We start from the raw sequence: 24,347 nt of genomic DNA, 5'->3' as shown, positions 1-24,347 counted from the left end.
CAACTTTCCCACACAAAAATGTGTGAAAAAGGTGATTTTTTTCAGCTAAATTTGAGGTTTGCAGGGCATTCTGGGTAAGGAAACGTTGGGGGATACACGCAATCCATACCTCCCTGGAATTCCCCGGGTGTCTAGTTTTCAGAAATGTGTCGGTTTGGTAGGTTTCCCTAGATGGCCACCAAGCCCGGGGCCAAAAACTCATGGGACCCCTTTGCAAAACCAGGTTGTTTTGTGATAGGTAATTTTGATGTCTCCTCAATAGGTTTTGGGCCCTTGCCTGATGCGGGCACTAGGCCTACCCACGCAAGTGAGGTACCATTTTTCTCTGAAGACTTTGGGGAACGCAGGGTGGGTGGAATTTTGTGGACCCACGCAGATTCCAGAACTTTCCACCACAGAAATGTGAGGAAAATGTGTTATTTTGGACACATTTTTAGGTTTGCAATGGATTCTGGGTAACAGAACCTGGTGAGAGCCAGTGAAGTCACCCCATCCTGGATTCCCCTCGGTGTCTAGTTTTAAAAAATGTACAGGTTTGCTAGGTTTGCCTATGTGCCAACTGCGCTAGGGCCCAAAATCCACAGGTATGCACATTGCTAAAAAAAATTCGGAGCCCAGTTGGCTTTCTGCCGCCCTGGCGGGGAATCAGGGAAGGGGGTTTCATCCCGATATGCCCCTAAAGGGGCAGAAAGACTGTGGCTATTTTTTGTGGGGGTGGGGGCATTGGTATGACCATTTTGGGCAGCCCCCACGCATAAAAAAAGCCGACGTACTCGCTGGCGCCTAGTGGGCTTTCTGCCCCCCCAGGGGGCAGATCAGGGGCCACTGCCACCATCTGCCCTCCCGGGGGGGGCAGAAAGATTGGAATTTCTCTGGAGGTGGGGTGGGGTATTGTCATGCCCATTTTGGGGAGCCCCTACCCCTACACTAATAAAACAAAAAAATCCATGGTTTCTAGTGGGCAATCTGCGCCCCCCAGGGGGGCCAGATTGGGGGCTACAGCTCCCATCTGCCTCCTGGGGGGCAGAAAGACTGTCATTTTTGTGGGGGGGAGGGTGGGGGGATTGGTGTGCCCGTTGCGGGCAGCCCCCACCTTAAAAAAAAACTAAAAACTAATCCCTGGTTTTTAGTGGGCTTTCTGCCCCCCCGAAGGGGCAGATTAGGGGCCAATGCCCAATCTGCCCCCTGGTGGGCACCCAGGGGGGGCAAAAAGACTAAATTTGGCCAAAATTCTTTGGGGGGAGCAAAGGCCCTTGCCCAAGGGGCCGCTCCTCCCTCCCTGGTGTCTAGATCCCTGCTTGGGGATCGCCCTCCTGTGGCAATCCCCAAGCAGGGATCCAATGGGGAGGCGTACCATTGGAAAGGGGAGATTCTCCCCTTTCCAACGATACCTCTCCCGTCTTTCTACATGCTCAGGGGGCTGAGATAGCCCCCTGAGCACGTAGAAAGTGAAACTGAAATGAGCCTCGGGAGCTGGAGAAGCTCTTCCCCAGCTCCCAAAGCTGTTTTGGCAGAAAGGGAATCCCTCTGGTGCCCGCACCAGAGGGATTCTCTAGGGTATGCCTCATGACGAGCTGGACTCGTCATGGGCACAGCGCGACTGTGCTCCATGACGAGTCCAGCTCGTCATGGGCATACAAGGGGTTAAAAATTCATATCTCAAGTTCCCTACATGGGATTTATTCATTTTGGTGTCATTTTACTCATAAAAATATTTCCTATTTTTATAAATTGTTTTGGGATTTTATTTGTGTGTTGTGACTTATTTAATGCATTTGTGTTTTTAAATGCTTTACACATCTGTCTCCTAAGTTAAGTCTGCCTGCTCACAGCCAGCTACCAAGGTTTGAGCAAGGAAATCATTTATTGAGACCTGGACTGGGCCTTATATTGTGGTGGTGGCCTTATTGCTAGTGGTAGGTGCATACTGACCCTTGCTAATAATTTACCTTCCAACAGCTGGTAACCTCATTGCCCTGCCCATGATGATTTCATGGGGGAAAATTCTGTCCTACGATCAGGTACACTGCATAGACTCATCACAAGCAGCAAAGTATCAAGTCATTTCAATGACGTAGAGGCCCACAGTTTGGAAAGTCTGGACTTCAAAGGCCCATTGACCTCCACCAGACCCAAAGCCTCAGGTTTGAAGCTACAACGTAGTCTCTGTTCAACCTGTAAAGCAGCACGCAACATCCTCGGGATTTCATTGTTGAAGTGTGTGCCTCGGTCAGATTCCAAAGAAGTTGGGAAGTCAAATCTGGGTATTAAATCCCTAAACAGCAATTTTCCTGCTATGAGACTATCGTTTCTTCTTGTGGTGTAGGCCTCAACCCATCATGAAAAGGTATACACAACAACCAAGACATACCTCAACACATTCATTGCGCACCGGCATCTCTGAAATCCAACTGCTTCCAATTAAAAGTACCACCTGACTTCCCAATGTGACTCAGTGTTACTGCAGTTCTCTTTCCCACAGTATTCTGTTGACACACAACACATCTGTGGCACAACACTTCAGCCATCAACCTAACCCTCGGATTAAACTAGGTCTGCCTCAACAACTTGACCATTGAATCTCTCCCAACACAGGTCTGCCATCTCTCGAAACCCAAATCTCATCCTCGCCCCTCTTAACACAACCTGCATTAACTCAACTCTGCTGGTATGCCTCCGACACTTCTCCCTGTAACCTCTTGACTTCTTCCCAAGTATCAACCATCGTAAAGAAAAGGTTATATTTGGTCTCGCCTGCTCCCTCATTGGTATACTTTCCATTAAATGTACAAGCATTGTAGGCACAATACCTCACGACCTCATCTGCGATCCTGTTGCCAACTGTCATATAGTCATTTCCTTTGCAGTGTGCAGAACCTTTCACGACTGCAACTTGTGCGGGCTTTTGCAAAGCTTCCAAATGTTTTCTTACTTGCTCACCATTATGTATGGGGAATCCTGATGAGGCCATAAATCCCCCCCAGGACATTAACTGTCCGTAGTCATACACCACACCAAAGCCGTCATGACTATGAGTGAAAATCGTCACCTTAAGCTGATCCGAAACACAACATGCTCTAGTAAGAGCAATCAATTCAGCTGCTTGTGAGGATTCCACCACTCATGAAATGGTACAAACTGCATAAGCAGCTCTCAAATTTCCTTCATGGTCTCACAAACATGAGCTATCCACAAACAATGCGTAATCAGATTCAGGTAGTGGCTCATCCTGTATAGCTTGGTGTATAGTTCAGAGACATCAAGACAGTCATGCTCCACTTCACGATCCTCAATATCATTTTCAGGAAGGGTTAACAGCACAGCTCTTCAATGTTACGTTCTCAGCCACAAGTATGACCTGCTTATACTTTGTGAGGCAACTCTTTGTAAGGTACTGTCTTCATGTTCTGATCATCAAAATTTCAATTGACTGGGGAACATATACAGTCAGATGATGTCCCATTACAATGCTCTCACACCACTCTTTGCTGAAAGCTATCCCTGCCACAGATTTGAGAAAACCGGGCAACACCGCACCCACTGATTCAAATATGGCTGAGAAGTAGACAACTATTCTACGGGCACCTCCATGATAGTGTGTAAGCACTAAGAGAATACAGCCCTCCCTCTTACTGCAGAAAAACTAAAACACTTTGGTAAAATCAGGCATTCTTAGTGCCGGGGGGAGCAGAGGCTTTCTTTCAACTCTAGGAAGGCAACCAGACAAGCGTTATCTCAGGGTGCCAGATCAGACACATCCTTGTGTGTCAGACTCTGCAAAGGCTTGGCCACTAGGGAAAAATTGTGTATCCACTGGCGACAGCAGCCCACCATTCCCAAAAACATCCTGACTTCTTTCTGTGTCGTTGGCAGATTCATTTGCATGATCGCCAAAATTCTCCCTTGTGACACTTTCCTCGCACCTTTCTAATTGTGGTGTCCAAAGTACATAGCTTCCCTAAAACAGTACTGCAACTTACTGGGAGACGCTGTATGTCTATTCTCAGCCAAGTGGTTCAACAAAACAATAGTGCAGGTCTTACAGGCTTCCCGATTATCGGACGCAACCAATAGGTTGTCAATATACTGGACCAACACAGAGTTACAGGGCATGATCAAGGTATGCAAATTCTTTTTGAGGATCTGAATAAAGGTAGACGGGTTCTCGGTATACCCTAGAGTGACTTGGCACCATACCAAAATATAACTGCCGAACTGAAACGCAAAAAAGAACTGACTGCTCTCATGCAACAGTATGGAGAAGAATGCCTGACACAGATTGATAACAATAAACCTTTCAGACTCACATGGAATCTGAAACAGCATCACAGCTGGATTAGATACCATGGGGTAGCAGGGGACCACAATATTGTTTATCTTTTGTAGGTCCTGTACTAAGCTGTACTTTCCGCTGGGCTTTTGTAAGCTCATAATGGGTGAGTTACATAGACTTCCCCTTATCGCCTCCAAAATGCCTTGGTGAATCATTGTCTCAATCACAGGAGTAATCCCAGCAATCATTTCAGGAGCCAAATAGTATTGCGGGGCTCTTGAGTAAAGCAAACACAAGGAGATAATGGACGGAGACCTGAAACTTTTCAGACACACACCCCCAGTCACAGATCTTGGTTGAATTCATCATCATTCTTATGCTCACTTTGCCACCTCAGTTCAGACCCAGCTATATGCAAATCAGTCTTGACCCTGTGCCTCATGGGAACAGTCCATCCCGAACTGTTAAGGCAGGTTTTCCCTGAACCAGAAACAAGCATCCTGGTACCGGTGTTTGGGCTCTCGAGTACTCAGCATTCGGCTTAACTTGCATCCGGACAGGCTCAACTCCTTTAATAAGTCCAATGTCCTGTCCTGAAAACTCCCACACTTTGCCACTGGATTCAAGCAAGCCTGGCTGAAGATGGCTGAAATGCCAGAAACCGGTCCTAGGAAGCTTGTTTCCGGTCCAGGGAAGGCATGGCTTGGCAGTTCGGGCTGGACTGTTCCCATGAGGCACAGGGTCAGACTGATTTGCATATGGCCATGTCTGAACTGGGGTGGCAGAGTGGGCTAAAGAACGGTGATGGATCAACCCCAGATCTGTTGACTGGGTGTGTGTGTTTGATTGGTTCTGATGCTCCGTCCATCACCACCCCCTTTTGTACCGCTTTGTTCGCCATAAGTTGGCAGGGTATGCTCAGACGTGAGTCCCTTGCTCACTTTGCCACTGGATTCAAGCAAGCCTGGCTGAAGACGGCTGAAATGCCAGAAACCGGTCCTAGGAAGCTTGTTTCCGGTCCAGGGAAGGCATGGCTTGGCAGTTCGGGCTGGACTGTTCCCATGAGGCACAGGGTCAGACTGATTTGCATATGGCCATGTCTGAACTGGGGTGGCAGAGTGGGCTAAAGAACGGTGATGGATCAACCCCAGATCTGTTGACTGGGTGTGAGTGTTTGATTGGTTCTGATGCTCCGTCCATCACCACCCCCTTTTGTACCGCTTTGTTCGCCATAAGTTGGCAGGGTATGCTCAGATGTGAGCCCTTGCTCACTTTGCCACTGGATTCAAGCAAGCCTGGCTGAAGACGGCTGAAATGCCAGAAACCGGTCCTAGGAAGCTTGTTTCCGGTCCAGGGAAGGCATGGCTTGGCAGTTCGGGCTGGACTGTTCCCATGAGGCACAGGGTCAGACTGATTTGCATATGGCCATGTCTGAACTGGGGTGGCAGAGTGGGCTAAAGAACGGTGATGGATCAACCCCAGATCTGTTGACTGGGTGTGAGTGTTTGATTGGTTCTGATGCTCCGTCCATCACCACCCCCTTTTGTACCGCTTTGTTCACCATAAGTTGGCAGGGTATGCTCAGACGTGAGTCCCTTGCTCACTTTGCCACTGGATTCAAGCAAGCCTGGCTGAAGACGGCTGAAATGCCAGAAACCGGTCCTAGGAAGCTTGTTTCCGGTCCAGGGAAGGCATGGCTTGGCAGTTCTGGCTGGACTGTTCCCATGAGGCACAGGGTCAGACTGATTTGCATATGGCCATGTCTGAACTGGGGTGGCAGAGTGGGCTAAAGAACGGTGATGGATCAACCCCAGATCTGTTGACTGGGTGTGAGTGTTTGATTGGTTCTGATGCTCCGTCAATCACCACCCCCTTTTGTACCGCTTTGTTCACCACAAGTTGGCAGGGTTTGTTCAGACGTGAGTCCCTTGCTCACTTTGCCACTGGATTCAAGCAAGCCTTGCTGAAGACGGCTGAAATGCCAGAAACCGGTCCTAGGAAGCTTGTTTCCGGTCCAGGGAAGGCATGGCTTGGCAGTTCGGGCTGGACTGTTCCCATGAGGCACAGGGTCAGACTGATTTGCATATGGCCATGTCTGAACTGGGGTGGCAGAGTGGGCTAAAGAACGGTGTTGGATCAACCCCAGATCTGTTGACTGGGTGTGAGTGTTTGATTGGTTCTGATGCTCTGTCCATCACCACCCCCTTTTGTACCGCTTTGTTCGCCATAAGTTGGCAGGGTATGCTCAGACGTGAGTCCCTTGCTCACTTTGCCACTGGATTCAAGCAAGCCTGGCTGAAGACGGCTGAAATGCCAGAAACCGGTCCTAGGAAGCTTGTTTCCGGTCCAGGGAAGGCATGGCTTGGCAGTTCGGGCTGGCCTGTTCCCATGAGGCACAGGGTCAGACAGATTTGCATATGGCCATGTCTGAACTGGGGTGGCAGAGTGGGCTAAAGAACGGTGATGGATCAACCCCAGATCTGTTGACTGGGTGTGAGTGTTTGATTGGTTCTGATGCTCCGTCCATCACCACCCCCTTTTGTACCGCTTTGTTCGCCATAAGTTGGCAGGGTATGCTCAGACGTGAGTCCCTTGCTCACTTTGCCACTGGATTCAAGCAAGCCTGGCTGAAGGCGGCTGAAATGCCAGAAACCGGTCCTAGGAAGCTTGTTTCCGGTCCAGGGAAGGCATGGCTTGGCAGTTCGGGCTGGACTGTTCCCATGAGGCACAGGGTCAGACTGATTTGCATATGGCCATGTCTGAACTGGGGTGGCAGAGTGGGCTAAAGAACGGTGATGGATCAACCCCAGATCTGTTGACTGGGTGTGAGTGTTTGATTGGTTCTGATGCTCCGTCCATCACCACTCCCTTTTGTACCACTTTGTTCGCCATAAGTTGGCAGGGTATGCTCAGACGTGAGTCCCTTGCTCACTTTGCCACTGGATTCAAGCAAGCCTGGCTGAAGACGGCTGAAATGCCAGAAACCGGTCCTTGGAAGCTTGTTTCCGGTCCAGGGAAGGCATGGCTTGGGAGTTCGGGCTGGACTGTTCCCATGAGGCACAGGGTCAGACTGATTTGCATATGGCCATGTCTGAACTGGGGTGGCAGAGTGGGCTAAAGAACGGTGATGGATCAACCCCAGATCTGTTGACTGGGTGTGAGTGTTTTATTGGTTCTGATGCTCCGTCCATCACCACCCCCTTTTGTACTGCTTTGTTCACCATAAGTTGGCAGGGTATGCTCAGACATGAGTCCCTTGCTCACTTTGCCACTGGATTCAAGCAAGCCTGGCTGAAGACGGCTGAAATGCCAGAAACCGATCCTAGGAAGCTTGTTTCCGGTCCAGGGAAGGCATGGCTTGGCAGTTCGGGCTGGACTGTTCCCATGAGGCACAGGGTCAGACTGATTTGCATATGGCCATGTCTGAACTGGGGAGGCAGAGTGGGCTAAAGAACGGTGTTGGATCAACCCCAGATCTGTTGACTGGGTGTGAGTGTTTGATTGGTTCTGATGCTCTGTCCATCACCACCCACTTTTGTACCGCTTTGTTCGCCATAAGTTGGCAGGGTATGCTCAGACGTGAGTCCCTTGCTCACTTTGCCACTGGATTCAAGCAAGCCTGGCTGAAGACGGCTGAAATGCCAGAAACCGGTCCTAGGAAGCTTGTTTCCGGTCCAGGGAAGGCATGGCTTGGCAGTTCGGGCTGGACTGTTCCCATGAGGCACAGGGTCAGACTGATTTGCATATGGCCATGTCTGAACTGGGGTGGCAGAGTGGGCTAAAGAACGGTGATGGATCAACCCCAGATCTGTTGACTGGGTGTGAGTGTTTGATTGGTTCTGATGCTCCGTCCATCACCACCCCCTTTTGTACCGCTTTGTTCGCCATAAGTTGGCAGGGTATGCTCAGACGTGAGTCCCTTGCTCACTTTGCCACTGGATTCAAGCAAGCCTGGCTGAAGACGGCTGAAATGCCAGAAACCGGACCTAGGAAGCTTGTTTCCAGTCCAGGGAAGGCATGGCTTGGCTGTTCGGGCTGGACTGTTCCCATGAGGCACAGGGTCAGACTGATTTGCATATGGCCATGTCTGAACTGGGGTGGCAGAGTGGGCTAAAGAACGGTGATGGATCAACCCCAGATCTGTTGACTGGGTGTGAGTGTTTGATTGGTTCTGATGCTCCGTCCTTCACCACCCCCTTTTGTACCGCTTTGTTCGCCATAAGTTGGCAGGGTATGCTCAGACGTGAGTCCCTTGCTCACTTTGCCACTGGATTCAAGCAAGCCTGGCTGAAGGTGGCTGAAATGCCAGAAACCGGTCCTAGGAAGCTTGTTTCCGGTCCAGGGAAGGCATGGCTTGGCAGTTCGGGCTGGACTGTTCCCATGAGGCACAGGGTCAGACTGATTTGCATATGGCCATGTCTGAACTGGGGTGGCAGAGTGGGCTAAAGAACGGTGATGGATCAACCCCAGATCTGTTGACTGGGTGTGAGTGTTTGATTGGTTCTGATGCTCCGTCCATCACCACTCCCTTTTGTACCGCTTTGTTCGCCATAAGTTGGCAGGGTATGCTCAGACGTGAGTCCCTTGCTCACTTTGCCACTGGATTCAAGCATGCCTGGCTGAAGATGGCTGAAATGCCAGAAACCGGTCCTAGGAAGCTTGTTTCCGGTCCAGGGAAGGCATGGCTTGGCAGTTCTGGCTGGACTGTTCCCATGAGGCACAGGGTCAGACTGATTTGCATATGGCCATGTCTGAACTGGGGTGGCAGAGTGGGCTAAAGAACGGTGTTGGATCAACCCCAGATCTGTTGACTGGGTGTTAGTGTTTGATTGGTTCTGATGCTCCGTCCATCACCACCCCCTTTTGTACCGCTTTGTTCGCCATAAGTTGGCAGGGTATGCTCAGACGTGAGTCCCTTGCTCACTTTGCCACTGGATTCAAGCAAGCCTGGCTGAAGACGGCTGAAATGCCAGAAACCGGTCCTAGGAAGCTTGTTTCCGGTCCAGGGAAGGCATGGCTTGGCAGTTCGGGCTGGACTGTTCCCATGAGGCACAGGATCATACTGATTTGCATATGGCCATGTCTGAACTGGGGTGGCAGAGTGGGCTAAAGAACGGTGATGGATCAACCCCAGATCTGTTGACTGGGTGTGAGTGTTTGATTGGTTCTGATGCTCCGTCCATCACCACCCCCTTTTGTACCGCTTTGTTTGCCATAAGTTGGCAGGGTATGCCCAGACGTGAGTCCCTTGCTCACTTTGCCACTGGATTCAAGCAAGCCTGGCTGAAGACGGCTGAAATGCCAGAAACCGGTCCTAGGAAGCTTGTTTCCGGTCCAGGGAAGGCATGGCTTGGCAGTTCGGGCTGGACTGTTCCCATGAGGCACAGGGTCAGACTGATTTGCATATGGCCATGTCTGAACTGGGGTGGCAGAGTGGGCTAAAGAACGGTGATGGATCAACCCCAGATCTGTTGACTGGGTGTGAGTGTTTGATTGGTTCTGATGCTCCGTCCATCACCACCCCCTTTTGTACCGCTTTGTTCGCCATAAGTTGGCAGGGTATGCTCTGACGTGAGTCCCTTGCTCACTTTGCCACTGGATTCAAGCAAGCCTGGCTGAAGACGGCTGAAATGCCAGAAACCTGTCCTAGGAAGCTTGTTTCCGGTCCAGGGAAGGCATGGCTTGGCAGTTCGGGCTCGACTGTTCCCATGAGGCACAGGGTCATACTGATTTGCATATGGCCATGTCTGAACTGGGGTGGCAGAGTGGGCTAAAGAACGGTGATGGATCAACCCCAGATCTGTTGACTGGGTGTGAGTGTTTGATTGGTTCTGATGCTCCGTCCATCACCACCCCCTTTTGTACCGCTTTGTTCGCCATAAGTTGGCAGGGTATGCTCAGACGTGAGTCCCTTGCTCACTTTGCCACTGGATTCAAGCAAGCCTGGCTGAAGACGGCTGAAATGCCAGAAACCGGTCCTAGGAAGCTTGTTTCCGGTCCAGGGAAGGCATGGCTTGGCAGTTCGGGCTGGACTGTTCCCATGAGGCACAGGGTCAGACTGATTTGCATATGGCCATGTCTGAACTGGGGTGGCAGAGTGGGCTAAATAACGGTGATGGATCAACCCCAGATCTGTTGACTGGGTGTGAGTGTTTGATTGGTTCTGATGCTCCGTCCATCACCACCCCCTTTTGTACCGCTTTGTTCGCCATAAGTTGGCAGGGTATGCTCAGACGTGAGTCCCTTGCTCACTTTGCCACTGGATTCAAGCAAGCCTGGCTGAAGACGGCTGAAATGCCAGAAACCGGTCCTAGGAAGCTTGTTTCCGGTCCAGGGAAGGCATGGCTTGGCAGTTCGGGCTGGACTGTTCCCATGAGGCACAGGGTCAGACTGATTTGCATATGGCCATGTCTGAACTGGGGTGGCAGAGTGGGCTAAAGAACGGTGATGGATCAACCCCAGATCTGTTGACTGGGTGTGAGTGTTTGATTGGTTCTGATGCTCCGTCCATCACCACCCCCTTTTGTACCGCATCCCGAACTGCTAAGCCAGGTCTTCCATGAACCAGAAACAAGCATCCTGGGACCGGTTTCTGGGTAACACCCTTCTTCAGCCAGGCTAGCTTGAATCCAGTGCAAAGTGAGCAAGGGACCTACGTCTGGGCATACCCTGCCAACTTAGGGTGAACAAAGCAAACACAAGGAGATGATGGACGGAGACCTCAAACTTTTCAGACACTCACCCCAGTCACAGATCTGGGTTGAATCCATCATCATTCTTTAGCTCACTTCACCACCTCATTTCAGACCCAGCTATATGCAAATCAGTCTTGACCCTGTGCCTCATGGGAATAGTCCAGCCCGAACTTCTAAGCCAGGTCTTCCCTGAACTGGAAACAAGCATCTTGGGACCGGTTTCTGGGTAACACCCTTCATCAGCCAGGCTAGCTTGAATCCAGTGGCAAAGTGAGCAAGGGACCCACGTCTGGGCATACCCTGCCAACTTGGGGTGAACAATGCAAACACAAGGAGATGATGTAGGGAGACCTGAAACTTTTCAGACACTCACCCCCAGTCACAGATCTGGGTTGAATCCATCATCATTCTTTAGCTCACTTCGCCACCTCTGTTAAGACCCAGCTATATGCAAATCAGTCATGACCCTGTGCCTAATGGGAACAGTCCACCCCGAACTGTTAAGGCAGGTTTTCCCTGAACCGGAGACAAGCATCCTGGTACCGGTGTTTGGGCTCTCGAGTACTCAGCATTCGGCTTAACTTGCATCCGGACAGGCTCAACTCCTTTAATAAGTCCAATGTCCTGTCCTGAAAACTCCCAGACGTCTGACCTCACTATGTCTCTGAGATCCAACAAGGGTAATTCTTCATTCATCATCATTGGGAACAATTCAATGATTAGGTTCTGATTAGCCAATTGGAAAGCACCACCTTCATCGTGAGTCTGAACCTCTACCCCGTTCAGGTTGCAGTATATTGTACAATTTAATTTACACAACAAATCAAGTCCCAAAAAAAACTCACAGGAATCGCATCACAGACCAATAATTGGTAATTATCCTCAAAATTTCCTATTTTTACAGGGACATCCTCAGTAATGGGATTCCTCATTTGTTGATTAGCAATTCCAGCAACCTGGATACTTCTTCCCAAGAGGGGTTAGTCTGGAGCTCCACTGTTCTCAAAGTAGAATGAGTAGCACAAAAACAACAGGGTGTGGTCATTTACTTCACCATCTACAAATGGACCACTCTGGTCTACCTCCAAGACAGCACCAAGCGCACAATCTTCCTCACCTTTCAGCCACTGTCCGGAGGACCAATCGATGCTGTAATTGTTAGTTATGTCAAACATAGGATGCTGTTGGTCAGGGTTGTTGTTCTGGAATGCGTTCTGATTCATATTCGGGACCTGATTCAAACCTAATCTAGGGGCATTAGCAGCTTGCTGTGGCATTGAGGGTTGCAGAACCTGCATAACTGGGGCTGGTGGTACACTAAAATTCTGAGACTTTGGTCTCAGTACATTCGGTGGCTGCATGGAATTATTGTTCTGAGGCTAGGCAAACCCTGGATTTTGAACTTTGTTTGCAGGATTAAGACAACATTCACACTTCCAATGCCCCAATCTATTACAGTAGTGGCACAGGTTGGACTTTCAATGTTACAATTTACATTGATCCCAGTACCCGGATCAATGTGGACACCCCGACCTCTACCCTGTGACTGAAATCCTCCTTCACCTAGCATCAATGTGGCTCTCTGTTGATATACCCCTTGCATTGAAGGGGCATTCCATATGAACAACTGACTTTGACCCCCCTCTGGGCAGCTTTCTTCTGTGTCACTATAAGTTTCTCATTCAATTTCTTCTGCCTCATGTCAATTTCATCATTGCAATACTAGGCATATCACAAGATCTCATCAGCCGATTTATTCTGCCAATAAATCAAATGTTGTTGATTCTTCATACTAATCTCGTGCCTCAATCCTGTCACAAACCTGGACACAACATTTCCCATATCCTTGGGCTTAAACGTTTCCATTCCACAGTACTGTTTAAATACTTGTAACAACCTCTCCTAATATGTATGAATCATCTCTATAGGTTCCTGGGTCAGTCTCGATCCAGTCAATATCCTGGCACGACACTCAAGACTTCAACCACGTCATTACATGGTTGTACTTTCTCATTACTGTAAGTGACAGACCATTAGTCAAAGGTACTTTTACTGGTTCCCTCTCAGGCCACATTGTGGCTATTTTACAGGCAGTCCATAAATGACTTTGAACCACAATATCAAACAAAGTATTCACGTCAGTCCATAAAACTTTTGAGATTGTCACAAACTGCGCAACTTGTTTGTACCACTCCACAGGCTTCGCTCGAACCAGGGAAAATCACTGGTGAATGATGCAAGATTTCTCCTACTCTAAGGTACATGTACATAACTTCAACTTGGTACCTCTCTTAAAGGTAAGCTCCCACTACCCCCTCTCCAGAAGTAGGCAGTTCCCCCATCGATCTTTTGGGACATTTTATTTCTCACTTATCCAGCACACTTCAAATCCGAACGCTGTGAAATAACTCCTGAATTTGCATTTTCAGCCCTGATCTACTGCATATTTCTGAGCTATTTCAGATAATTTATCATAGACTTGCCTTGCTCTCCTGGTAACATCCTTACTCAAAATCAAAAGGTAATTCTGTTGATAAGTGTCTATTTGGGCCAATTCAAATCTCCCACTTTTAATTTCGTCTAATTCAAGCTTTAATTTACCCACATCCACCAAATTTACCTTCAAAGAGGACTGAAATGTTCCTTGAGTCAATTCTGTACTTCCATTCCCATTCGATGTAGTGTTTTGAGCCCTCAACCACTCATCTAATCCCTGAAAATTAAGACTAAACTACACCTCAGAAGCTTTAGATACTGCCTTCACTCCAAAGCCTGGATTTACTGAATCAATATGCAGCGCAGTGCAGCAGTCGCTAATGCTCTGCTGTGCTGCCAGAGGAGAGAGCAGGAGAGCATCATATTTACAGAAATATGGCACTCTCATTCCCTCTCCCTAGTGCCGGCACAGAAATGTGCTTCCATGTGCCATAGGCACACCTTTGCGTCACAGTGCAAGGGTGTCTAGGTTTTGTACTGCAAGGATAGCTTTCCAGTAAAAAATACTATGATTAAACTAACTTTAAACATGTTCTTACTTTGTATGTGTGTTGTACAGAGCAGTACACATACAAAGTCAGAAAAGAAAGGAGAAATTAAAGCATTTCTCCTTCATAGTGCCTTTTTGAAATGGGCATAGTTTTTTGCCGCAAACCCTGTCTACTTTTTTAAGGAAATAGGGTTTTGCATCAAAAACCTTGGGTGGTGGCATGGGAACACCCATGCACCACCCATACCCCATTGGCTCTAGGTAACGCAAAGAAGCGCTATGCCTTAAAGGTTCAAATCCGGTCTGATTCATGGTTTGGTCTGCACTTGCACCACAAGGTGAACTCGCATTCATTAGGATTAATGGACTAAATTATCCAAACTTTGAATTTGTGGGTGCGTTTTCTGAAGCTCGTTGCGGAGCAGGGACAGCCAAACTGTGAGTCCCCTATCCCCTTTCCCATGAAACCAGGGTTATATATAGGAACCATGGGTCCAATGGTAACAGAAACAGTAAGGGCATCTGCAGCATTAAGAGTGGTGGAGGTGCCAGTGGCACAAATCACTGAATTCCCTCCAATTGAATTTTGGTTCATAGGAATAGTACCCATCACATTCTGGTCCATTTACTGGTGTAGTAGCCAACCTAGTATTTTCACTTGCATCAACATTTCGACCTCCCCAACTCACTGCTGTTAACCACTGTAACTATGGACCGCAGGGTGACCCGGGGTTCAATATGGACAGGTGGCTACTCCATGGCGGAATTTTAAGGGGCGCACTATATGCAAATCCCTCCAGACTGAAGCTGACGAGCCCAATGGACATACTGCTCAGGTGTGGTGGGCACCCACGCTAAGCTTGGGGTGAACAGACAGGATTACACTGGCCACCCCACTCTGGGACACTGCCCGAATGGGAAATCTAAGAGCTACCAAGGGGTTTGATCGGTGGGACTTAATCAGCATTTCCATGGTCGGGGTTCTGTGGAGGGAGGGAGGGGTCATCCCCTTTGTTCAGCTGCAGGAAGAATACAAGCTTGCTGACTCGGAACAATTTAGGTATCTTCATATTTGGCATGCACTGCAGCCGGCAATACCTAGGGGCGAGACTCCGCCAGAATCCTCCCCGTTAGAGAACAGGATATTAGATGGCCACCTTCCTGAAAAGGCGATTTCTTTCATTTATATCAAGCTTATCAACAATACACCTGACCCCCCTCCTCCGTCTTAGAACCCACTGGGATCATGATGTAGCCGGACTGGACGACGGGGAATGGTTGGAGGTGCTCGCCTCTCCTAGAGAAACAGCTAACTAGTCCAGGCTTAGGGTCGTTCAGTTGAAGATCTTACACAGAATATATCTCTCAGGGCCTGCGTTGGTGAAGATGGGCTTTAGGACTGATGCAGACTGCACCAAGGGATGTGGGCAGGAAGGCACGTTAATACACACACTCTGGGAGTGTCCTATAATCCAGAATTACTAGGCGAGGGTGACAAGGAGCATGAAAGAAGTAATGGGGATTACGACTGATTGCAATATAAAGCTGTGTCTTTTAAATATCTGGGGCCCCACTGACTTAAATACCAAAGAGAAACTATGGGTGACACTGGGGATGATGATTGCCAAGCGGAATGTTGCAAGATTGTGGGGGGGGTAAGGGAGAAGCCATCCCTGACGCTTTGGGAGAACGATATGGATCATTGTATGTTTGCAGAAAAAACTGTATTTATATCAAGAGGCTGCCCCAACAAGAGGTTACAGACATGGCAAAAGTGGAACGCATATAGGGGAGAGATGTGCGAGCCGCCGACGGACAGACAACGGCAATACATTGTGTACTAGACTCCAAAGTTGAAATATTGTACAATGCTCTACTCTTGTGGGTGTAATGATTACACTGGGGTACCGCTGTTGACTGATACATGGTAAACACTACTGCTTAGACATAGTTTTTCCGTGTGACACCCTGCATTTAATAAAAAGAACAATAAAAAAAAACATTTCCACCACCTTTAAATGAATATCATTATCCAGAGGTGGTTGTTCTGACAACAGTACGTCTAAAAGACTATCTCTAGTGTCACTGTCAAAGATGTCACAGTTGTCACCCCCACTTCTGTTTATTTGATCTGATCACTCTTTTCTTTCCTGCTCTTCTCAATCCCTTTCTCTACTTCATTGCTTGTTAATGCTAGATATAATTTCACCCCTTCTATCATATCAGTTCTCCGCCTCTTCTGTTCTGCATATAGGTGCACACTGCCTTTCTAGCTCTTCCCTGATATTTCTCTTTCTCTCTGGCATGCGCAGCACACTCCCAGGCACTGAGCACTTCAAACTGTGTATGTCTAGTCTTTGGTTTTATCTCATATTAATGATTCTTACACTAAATGTAGCATAGCATGGAAACGCCAGTGCACCTTTTTTCTCAGTGATCTTGTGCCATTGTTTAAGCCAAATACAAGTACCTAGCCCTACATTTATCGCCATTTAATGACCTGTGGTATCTTTGAGTGGTGCCTCTTTTCCCTCCCTAACAGCTATTGTCACTTCTCTCCATATCAAATCTTGTATGACTGCAAAACATTTCATTTTTGGATCAATGCGTCATTAATCAATCAATCAATCAGTCATTTGTAAAGTGCGCTCCATACCCTTGAGGGTCTCAAGGCGCTGGGGGAGGGGGTGCTGCTACTGCTCGAAGAGCCAGGTCTTGAGGAGTCTCCTGAAAGTGAGCAGGTCCTGGGTCTGCCGCAGGTGGGTAGGGAGGGTGTTCCAAGTCTTGGCGACGAGGAAGGAGAAGGACCTGCCGCCGGAGGTTGCTCGTTGGATGCGGGGGACGGCAGCGAGGGCGAGGCTGGCGGAGCGGAGTTGGCGGGTGGGGGTGTAGAAGCTGAGTCTGCTGTTCAGGTAGGCTGGTCCGGTGTTGTGGAGTGCTTTGTGTGCGTGGGTGAGGAGCTTGAAAGTGATCCTCTTCTTGATGGGGAGCCAGTGTAGGTCTCTCAGGTGGGGGTGATGTAGCTGCGGTGTGGGATGTTGAGGATCAGTCGGGCGGAGGCGTTTTGGATGTGTTGTTGTCGTTGTAGGTGTTTGGCTGGGATTCCTGCGTAGAGTGCGTTGCCGTAGTCCAGCCTGCTGCTGATGAGGGCTTGGGTCACCGTTCTTTTGGTTTCGGTCGGGATCCATTTGTAGATCTTGCGGAGCATGCGGAGGGTGTTGTAGTAGGAGGAGGAGACGGCGTTGACCTGTTTCGACATGGAGAGGGAGGAGTCGAGTATGAATCCTAGGTTGCGTGCGTGGTCCGTGGGTGTCGGTGCTGTTCCCAGTGTGGTCAGCCACCATGAGTCGTCCCAGGGAGAGGGGGTGGGGTCGAGGATGAGGACCTCCGTTTTGTCCGAGTTCAGTTTCAGACGGCTGCTCCTCATCCATTCAGCAACGGCCTTCATTCCCTCGTGGAGGTTGGTCTTGGCGGTGTGCGGTTCCTTGGTGAGGTAGAGGATGAGCTGGGTGTCGTCGGCATAGGAGATGATGTTCAGGTCATGCAGGCGGGCTACTTGTACAAGGGGGGCCATGTAGATGTTGAACAGTGTAGGGCTGAGGGATGAACCCTGGGGTACGCCGCAGCTGATGTCGGTGGCTTTGGATCGGAAGGGTGGGAGGCGGACTCTCTGGGCTCTGCCGGTGAGGAAGGAAGTGGTCCAGTCCAGGGCCTTCTCCTGGATTCCGGCTTCTTGGAGGTGTGTCTTTAGTGTGCGGTGGCAGACCATGTCGAAGGCGGCTGATAGGTCCAGGAGTATCAGGGCTGACGTTTCGCCGTTGTCAAGTTGGCGTCTGATGTAGTCTGTGGTGGCGATGAGGGCTGTCTCGGTGCTGTGGTGTCATCTGGATCCGGACTGGGAGGGGTCTAAGATTTGGTTTCCTCGAGGTGGCGGGTCAGTTGCATGTTGACGGTTTTCTCGATGACCTTTGCTGGGAAAGGGAGCAGAGAGATGGGCCGGAAGTTCTTGAGGTCCTTGGTGTCCGCCTTGGGTTTTTTGAGGAGGGCGTTGATTTCGGCGTGCTTCCAGCTTTCCGGGAATGTCGCTGTCTTGAAGGAGGTGTTGATGACCTTCAGTAGTTGGGGTGCGATGGATGTGTCAGCTTTGTTGAATATGTGGTGAGGGCAGGGGTCTGACGGGGATCCTGAGTGGATGGAGTTCATTACCTTGCGTGTTTCGTCGTCGTTGACATAGGACCAGGAGGTCAGGAGGTTGTTGCAGGTGGTGTTTGCGGGGTGGGTGGAGTCTGCCGTAGTCGGGACGGTCGTGCTGTTGAAGCTGTCATGGATGTCAGCGATCGTGTGGTGGAAGAAGGTGGCCAGTGAGTCGCACAGGTCTTGTGAGGGTGGGATGTCGTTGGTGATGGCGCTGGGGTTGGAGAGTTCCTTCACTATGTTGAAAAAGTTCTTTGCTGTCGGGTGCGTTGTTGTCCAGGCGGGCTTTGAAGGAAGATCTCTTGGCTGCTCTGATGAGTTGGTGGTATCTGCGGGAGGCATCCTTGTGGGTTGCGTGACTGTCTGGTGTACGATCGTGGAGCCATTTCTTCTCTAGTTTCCGGCGTGTACGTTTGGAGGTCTGGAGTTCTTCAGTGAACCAGGTGGCTTTCTTGCTGGTGTGACTGTTGGAGGGTCTCTTGAGCGGGGCGAGGGTGTTGGCGCAGTCGTCGATCCACTGTCTGAAGTTGTGGGCGGCGGTGTCTGGGTCAGTGGGGTCGGCGGGTGGGTTTTGGCCGAGGGTGGACGTCAGTTGATCTTCGGTGACTTTGCTCCAGCAGCGGCGAGGCTGCTGTTGGGTGCGGTGGTGCGTGGTTGGTTTCTTGAAGGTGAAATTGATGCAGCGGTGGCCGGTCCAGTGGAGTTCGGTGGTGCGGATGAAGGTGACGTGGGTGCTAGTGGTGAAGATGGGGTCGAGCGTCTGGCCGTCGGTGTGGGTGGGTTCGTTGACGAGTTGTCTGAGGCCAAGGTTGGCGAGGTTGTCGATCAGGGTGGTTGAGTTGGCGTTGTTGTTGTTCTCGAGGTGGTAATTCAGGTCTCCGAGGAGGATGTAGTCCTTGGAGGCGAGTGCATGGGTGCTGGCGAGGTCGGCGATGGAGTCGCTGAACTGAGCATGGGATCCGGGGGGGCTGTAGATGAGGGTTCCTCTGAGTGTGGTGTTGGGGTCGGTGTGGATCCGGAAGTGCAGGTGTTCGGTGATGTTGAGGGTGTCGTCTGCGTGGGTGTAGACCTTGAGGGTGGACTTGTGGATGATGGCTAACCCTCCTCCGATTCCGTTGTCGCGATCCCTGCGGGTGATCTTGTATCCGTCCGGGATGGCTATGGCGATGTCGGGCGCTGAAGAGTCATTCCACCAGGTCTCGGTCAGGAAGGCAACGTCTGGGTCGGAGGTGTCGAGCAGGTCCCAGAGCTCGACGGCGTGTTTGCGTGCGGAGCGGGTGTTGAGGAGTATGCAGCGGAGGTGGTTGTTTCCAGTCCTTGGAGGTGTGGTGGATCTGTCGCAGGTGAAGTTGCAGGTGTGGCAGAAGAAAGGTCCGTGTGTGCGTTTTGGGGCAGCCTGGAAGCAGCGGCGGTCTCGGCCGGCGTTGAGTGCTAGGAGCGTGTTGGCCTCGTATCTGAGTCTTGCATCGTGGAGTGCGCGGGGCCAGGGGTTCTGGCACTGGGCGCGGTCCAGGCGCGGATAGGCGAAAACGAGCTTGCCTTTGGTGCGCCTTTGGAGGCGGGAGTGGGGTGGCCAATGGGAAAGCAGGGGGGCGGGCCGCAGGGATGCAGCAGCGGGAGGAGCGGGAACGGTGGGAAAGAGGCAGGCAGCAACCAGTGTGTACCGGCGAAGGAAACCTGAAAATGAAAATAGAACAGTGACACAGTTAGGGTGTAGGGGCGCAGGGAGCAGAAGTGAACAGCACAGGAATCAGGCACAAAGCAGCAATGAAGGATCCGTGTGTTGGCGTGGGGAGCGACATGCCTGCGAGCAGGGTCAGAGGTCGCTCCTTCACCACTGCGCGGACTCCATAAGAGGGGGAGAGGGAGGGAGGAGCAGATGGGAGGCGGGAGCGGGGTGGCCAATGGGAAAGCAGGGGGGCAGCCCACAGGGACGCAGCGGCGGGATGAGCGGGAACGGCGGGAAAAAGGCAGGCAGCAGCCGGTGTGTACCGGCGAAGGAAACCTGAAAATGAAAGTAGAACAGTGACACAGTTAGGGTGTAGGGGAACAGGGAGCAGAAGTGAACGGCACAGGAATCAGGCACAAAGCAGCAACGAAGGAGCCGTGTGGTGGCGTGGGGAGCGACCTGCCTGCGAGCAGGGTCAGAGGTCGCTCCTTCACCACTGCGCGGCCTCCATAAGAGGGGGAGAGGGAGGGAGGAGCAGCTGGGAGGCAGGAGCGGGGTGGCTAATGGGAAAGCAGGGGGGCGGGGCCGCAGGGACGCAGCGGCGGGAGGAGCGGGAACGGCAGGAAAAAGGAGGGCAGCAGCCGGTGTATACCGGTGAAGGAAACCTGAAAATGAAAATAGAACAGTGACACAGTTAGGGTGTAGGGGAACAGGGAGCAGAAGTGAACGGCACAGGAATCAGGCACAAAGCAGCCAGAATTGATCGTTTCAAAGCAGGGCTCAACATTTTACTCAGAATTCTTGTTCAAAATCAACATCCAATAACAGCGCGGCACTCTGTGGCGTAGACAACCAATAGCAGCTTGGCTTTACACCAACCAACCAATCCCAGTGAGGCACACTTTGCCGTCAGTCTCACTCCTTGCAGCAGTTCACCCTCCTTCCCAATTTTTGCAAACACACTCTCTTCTGCAATAGACATGCAAACAAATACAATATAATGGAAAAATTAACAATTGTCTGCTTCGCTAAAGAAATCGACAGGATTCAATCACACAAGAAATAATTCAGAACAACACTTTCTAATCTATTCTGACACACGTTTGAATGAAACCTCAACATGCGGGGAATACCCCTGATCAGTAGTTTTCCTCTGCGAAAAATTTCCACCACAGTAATTATACCTCAGTTTCACACATAAAGATATATGTCCCTATCTGAATTGGGCTGTCAACGATGTCTCAAGTCAGACACCACAAAACCTTAGCAGGCAATCACAATACAATGTTTTCTACACTTTTTATTATTATCCCAGGACCTTAGGCCACGTTGGACCAGTTAACAACTTCAACTTCTCCATATTTAACCCTACATTCACACAACATCCAAAACACCTCCGCCAAACAACACTCAATTGCTGTAACACCGCAAGCTAAGTATAAACCCTCCACCTGTAATTCTATTACTACTAGCTCCTCTGCTGTTACCAGATCCTCTGAATCAAAACATAGGCTTTGGGACTGGGACTGAGATTTTAACTATTCTCAGTTAAAGTCTCCTGACTCCCCTATCTCAGGACCTAACCATCCTCTTCTACCATCTGAGAACATTTAGTATTCGGGTCCCTTTTCACCTACTTCCTGCAATGGAATAAAAGGGGTCAAGATCAACTACAATTTAACACTTACAATGTAAGTCATTCATCACACATGTAAACTCTTAGTCGGAAGATGGAATTAAGTATAGATTTATTACAAATTCAAAGCCCAGCAGATATAAATCAGTCGCAGAAAATATTGTGAAAATACAGAATCACTAATGGAAATCCAAAACATCAGACAAAATGTATCCTTAATAACAGGAAGCAAATGAGGACTTCCATAGCCACAATGCAAAGAATGAGAAACCAAGTCTGTTGATTTGATTGAAAGTTTCAATCCTCCTGTCTATAAATGAGGTTGCCTAAGAAAATCTATTAAACCCTATTTTAAACTAGGAATCAGAGTTCACACCCCATAGCGAAGGTCCTGGCTTTCCCCTACATGGGAATCTTACTTGATGCAAAACTTGACTGGAAACGGCTGATGGAGGGAAAGTTGTGCAACATGCATAAATCTATGGGAGCTATTGGCAACTATGCCCAGAGATTGAGTTCTCGGTCCCCAGGGGTGATTTTAAAGTTATACCAGTCTATATGTATCTCTAAGATCTTGTACAGTAGCAAGGTTTGGGGGTATACAACAGCCAATAAGTTACAGCTCGCTCAAAACAAGTTTTTGGAACGAATTGTGAAGGACACCTCCTTGTTTACCGTACATGAAGAACAAAGAGTCAATTGCATAGCTGATTTGGTGGCAATGAAGCCCTTCTTGTGTTGGCTGAAGATATGGTCTAGGGTTGAACCGCTTGATTATTTTAGACTGTTTGTCACTAGATCATGCACTTAAAATCCCCTGGCTATGGTATGTAAAGGAGACCTTTATGGCTCTAGGAAGGGCAGATATTTTTCTCAAATGTGACACAGTGAGGCCTCAGGACCTTAGAATAGTTAAGGAGCCGCTGCTCACCGCAAAAACTTTGAGCTCATGAAACCAACTGTGAGAGGGCATGTTTTGCTAAAATCAGTGCAGGGCACAGAGAAATACCTATCTGCCCTTACAAGCGCTTCTGATTTCTAGTAACCAGTTTCAGATTCAATCAGCTCCATCATTTCCTGGCATCCCCGTCTAGTTTCTTACCTGTAAACATGAGAGGGCCCTGTGGCTGCGATGCTAGGTCTCCATAGGACACCTTACACTTTGTCCTCTTATGTACATTTTTTAGCTACCCAGGAGATTGGTTCTTAGGCCCCTGTTAAAAGCTATGAAATGTAGACAAGCTTGTGTTGCACTTAAGCATCTGCAGCTTTTGCCCAACGACCATACCCTTTTTGTTGTCACAAATTTCCTGAGGGACTTTAATAAATTATATCTGTAATGATGTTCTTTATATAGTATGTTTTTATCTTTTACGGTTGTGACTACTTACGAATAAAGATTTATTTATTACTATTAAACTCTATTCTAAACTAGGAATCAGGGACACCCTATTTAAGACAGGAAAACAAGAAAGGTGTCAGCACAGCAGAACCTCTGTAGAAGTTCTTGAAAGGGAAATAATATTGTATAGCATGAAGTCACACAACAGAGATGTCACTAAGAATCTGAAACTCTCTAAATCTAACAAGAGTCTAAATAAACTGATGTGTGATCGTCAATTATATCCACAAAAAAGAAGCTTTGAGAATCCCATGTCACATGTCTCATTATTTTCCATCTTCAAACAGTAAACTTGGCAACTACTTTTGAAACTGCTTTCCTTTGGTCCACACATCAGAACATCCTTGGATTCCTCCCGTCTCCGTATTCGAGACAGACAGTAGTCCTTCCTTCGCTTGTTGGGCGTCTTCTCGACTTCGCCTAAAGCTGATGCTTTCAAGCCTCACTATCTCTCTCACACAATGTGCCCTTTTCTGTTCAGAAGATCACACAGCTGCAGCTGCAGAGGAGAGAAAAACATTGCATGGGAAACAGACATTTATGTTGAAGGTTAAACATTAAGAAATCCAAATGCTTTAAGGCCGTTGTTCAAGTTAGTGAGGCAAGCCACTCAATACATATTTAAATGCCTGACTATAGATACATATACAGTTATAATATAGATGTAGAATACTATTTAAATGGATACATTTCAGTTATAAAATAAATGCAGAGTATTATACAAATGAGTACGGGAATACATGAGAAGTAACAATAACCACACAAATGCAGCAACAAATGGGAAATGGAATTTGATGTTACTGTAATGAGAACATCAGTTACACACACACATATATATGTTGAGATTACACAGTGAATACACTTTTTGTACTGTTAGTGCACCATATCACATTAATAATGTTCATCACACGAATACATGAGACTATGTATAAATATATATGTGGTCAAGTCAAACAATAAGGTGGAGTCAAATTATGCTCCTCCATACATATATCATTATATATTTGAATGGTGTATGTATGTATGTATTATTTGATGATTTTCTTTGTAACAAGATCCTGGTATACAGCTAAGAAACTAGCAAGAAATATTACAGTGCAAATATTCTCCCCCTTAGGGTTTGTCAGAAGCGGTAACCAACACCAAAATCTTTCCCTACAATGGTAATCTGACAATTCATTTAGCAAAATACCTATCTGGAGGCTTTAACGGAGAGCGATAACGATCCACCGTTTAAAGCCTATTAAATTGAATTAATGCTTTTACAATCAATATGTCAGACATACTACTTTATCATAACTTTCCATAATAAACTGATTAGACCTATTGCATTAGAAATATTTTTTCCTAATGAACCAATCAAGCCTCAAGATGTTGTCATTGTCTTGTCACCATAACCAAGTCAGACCTACAGTCTTGGTCATAATACTTCCCACACGGCAACCACCAGGTATACCACGATAAAATTACAAATATGTACGCAATGAAGCTG

The sequence above is a fragment of the Triturus cristatus genome, chromosome 4_2 (genome assembly GCF_964204655.1).
Source record: "Triturus cristatus chromosome 4_2, aTriCri1.1, whole genome shotgun sequence".
Lineage (NCBI taxonomy): Eukaryota > Metazoa > Chordata > Amphibia > Caudata > Salamandridae > Triturus > Triturus cristatus.
Note: the sequence above shows the minus strand (reverse complement) of the source record.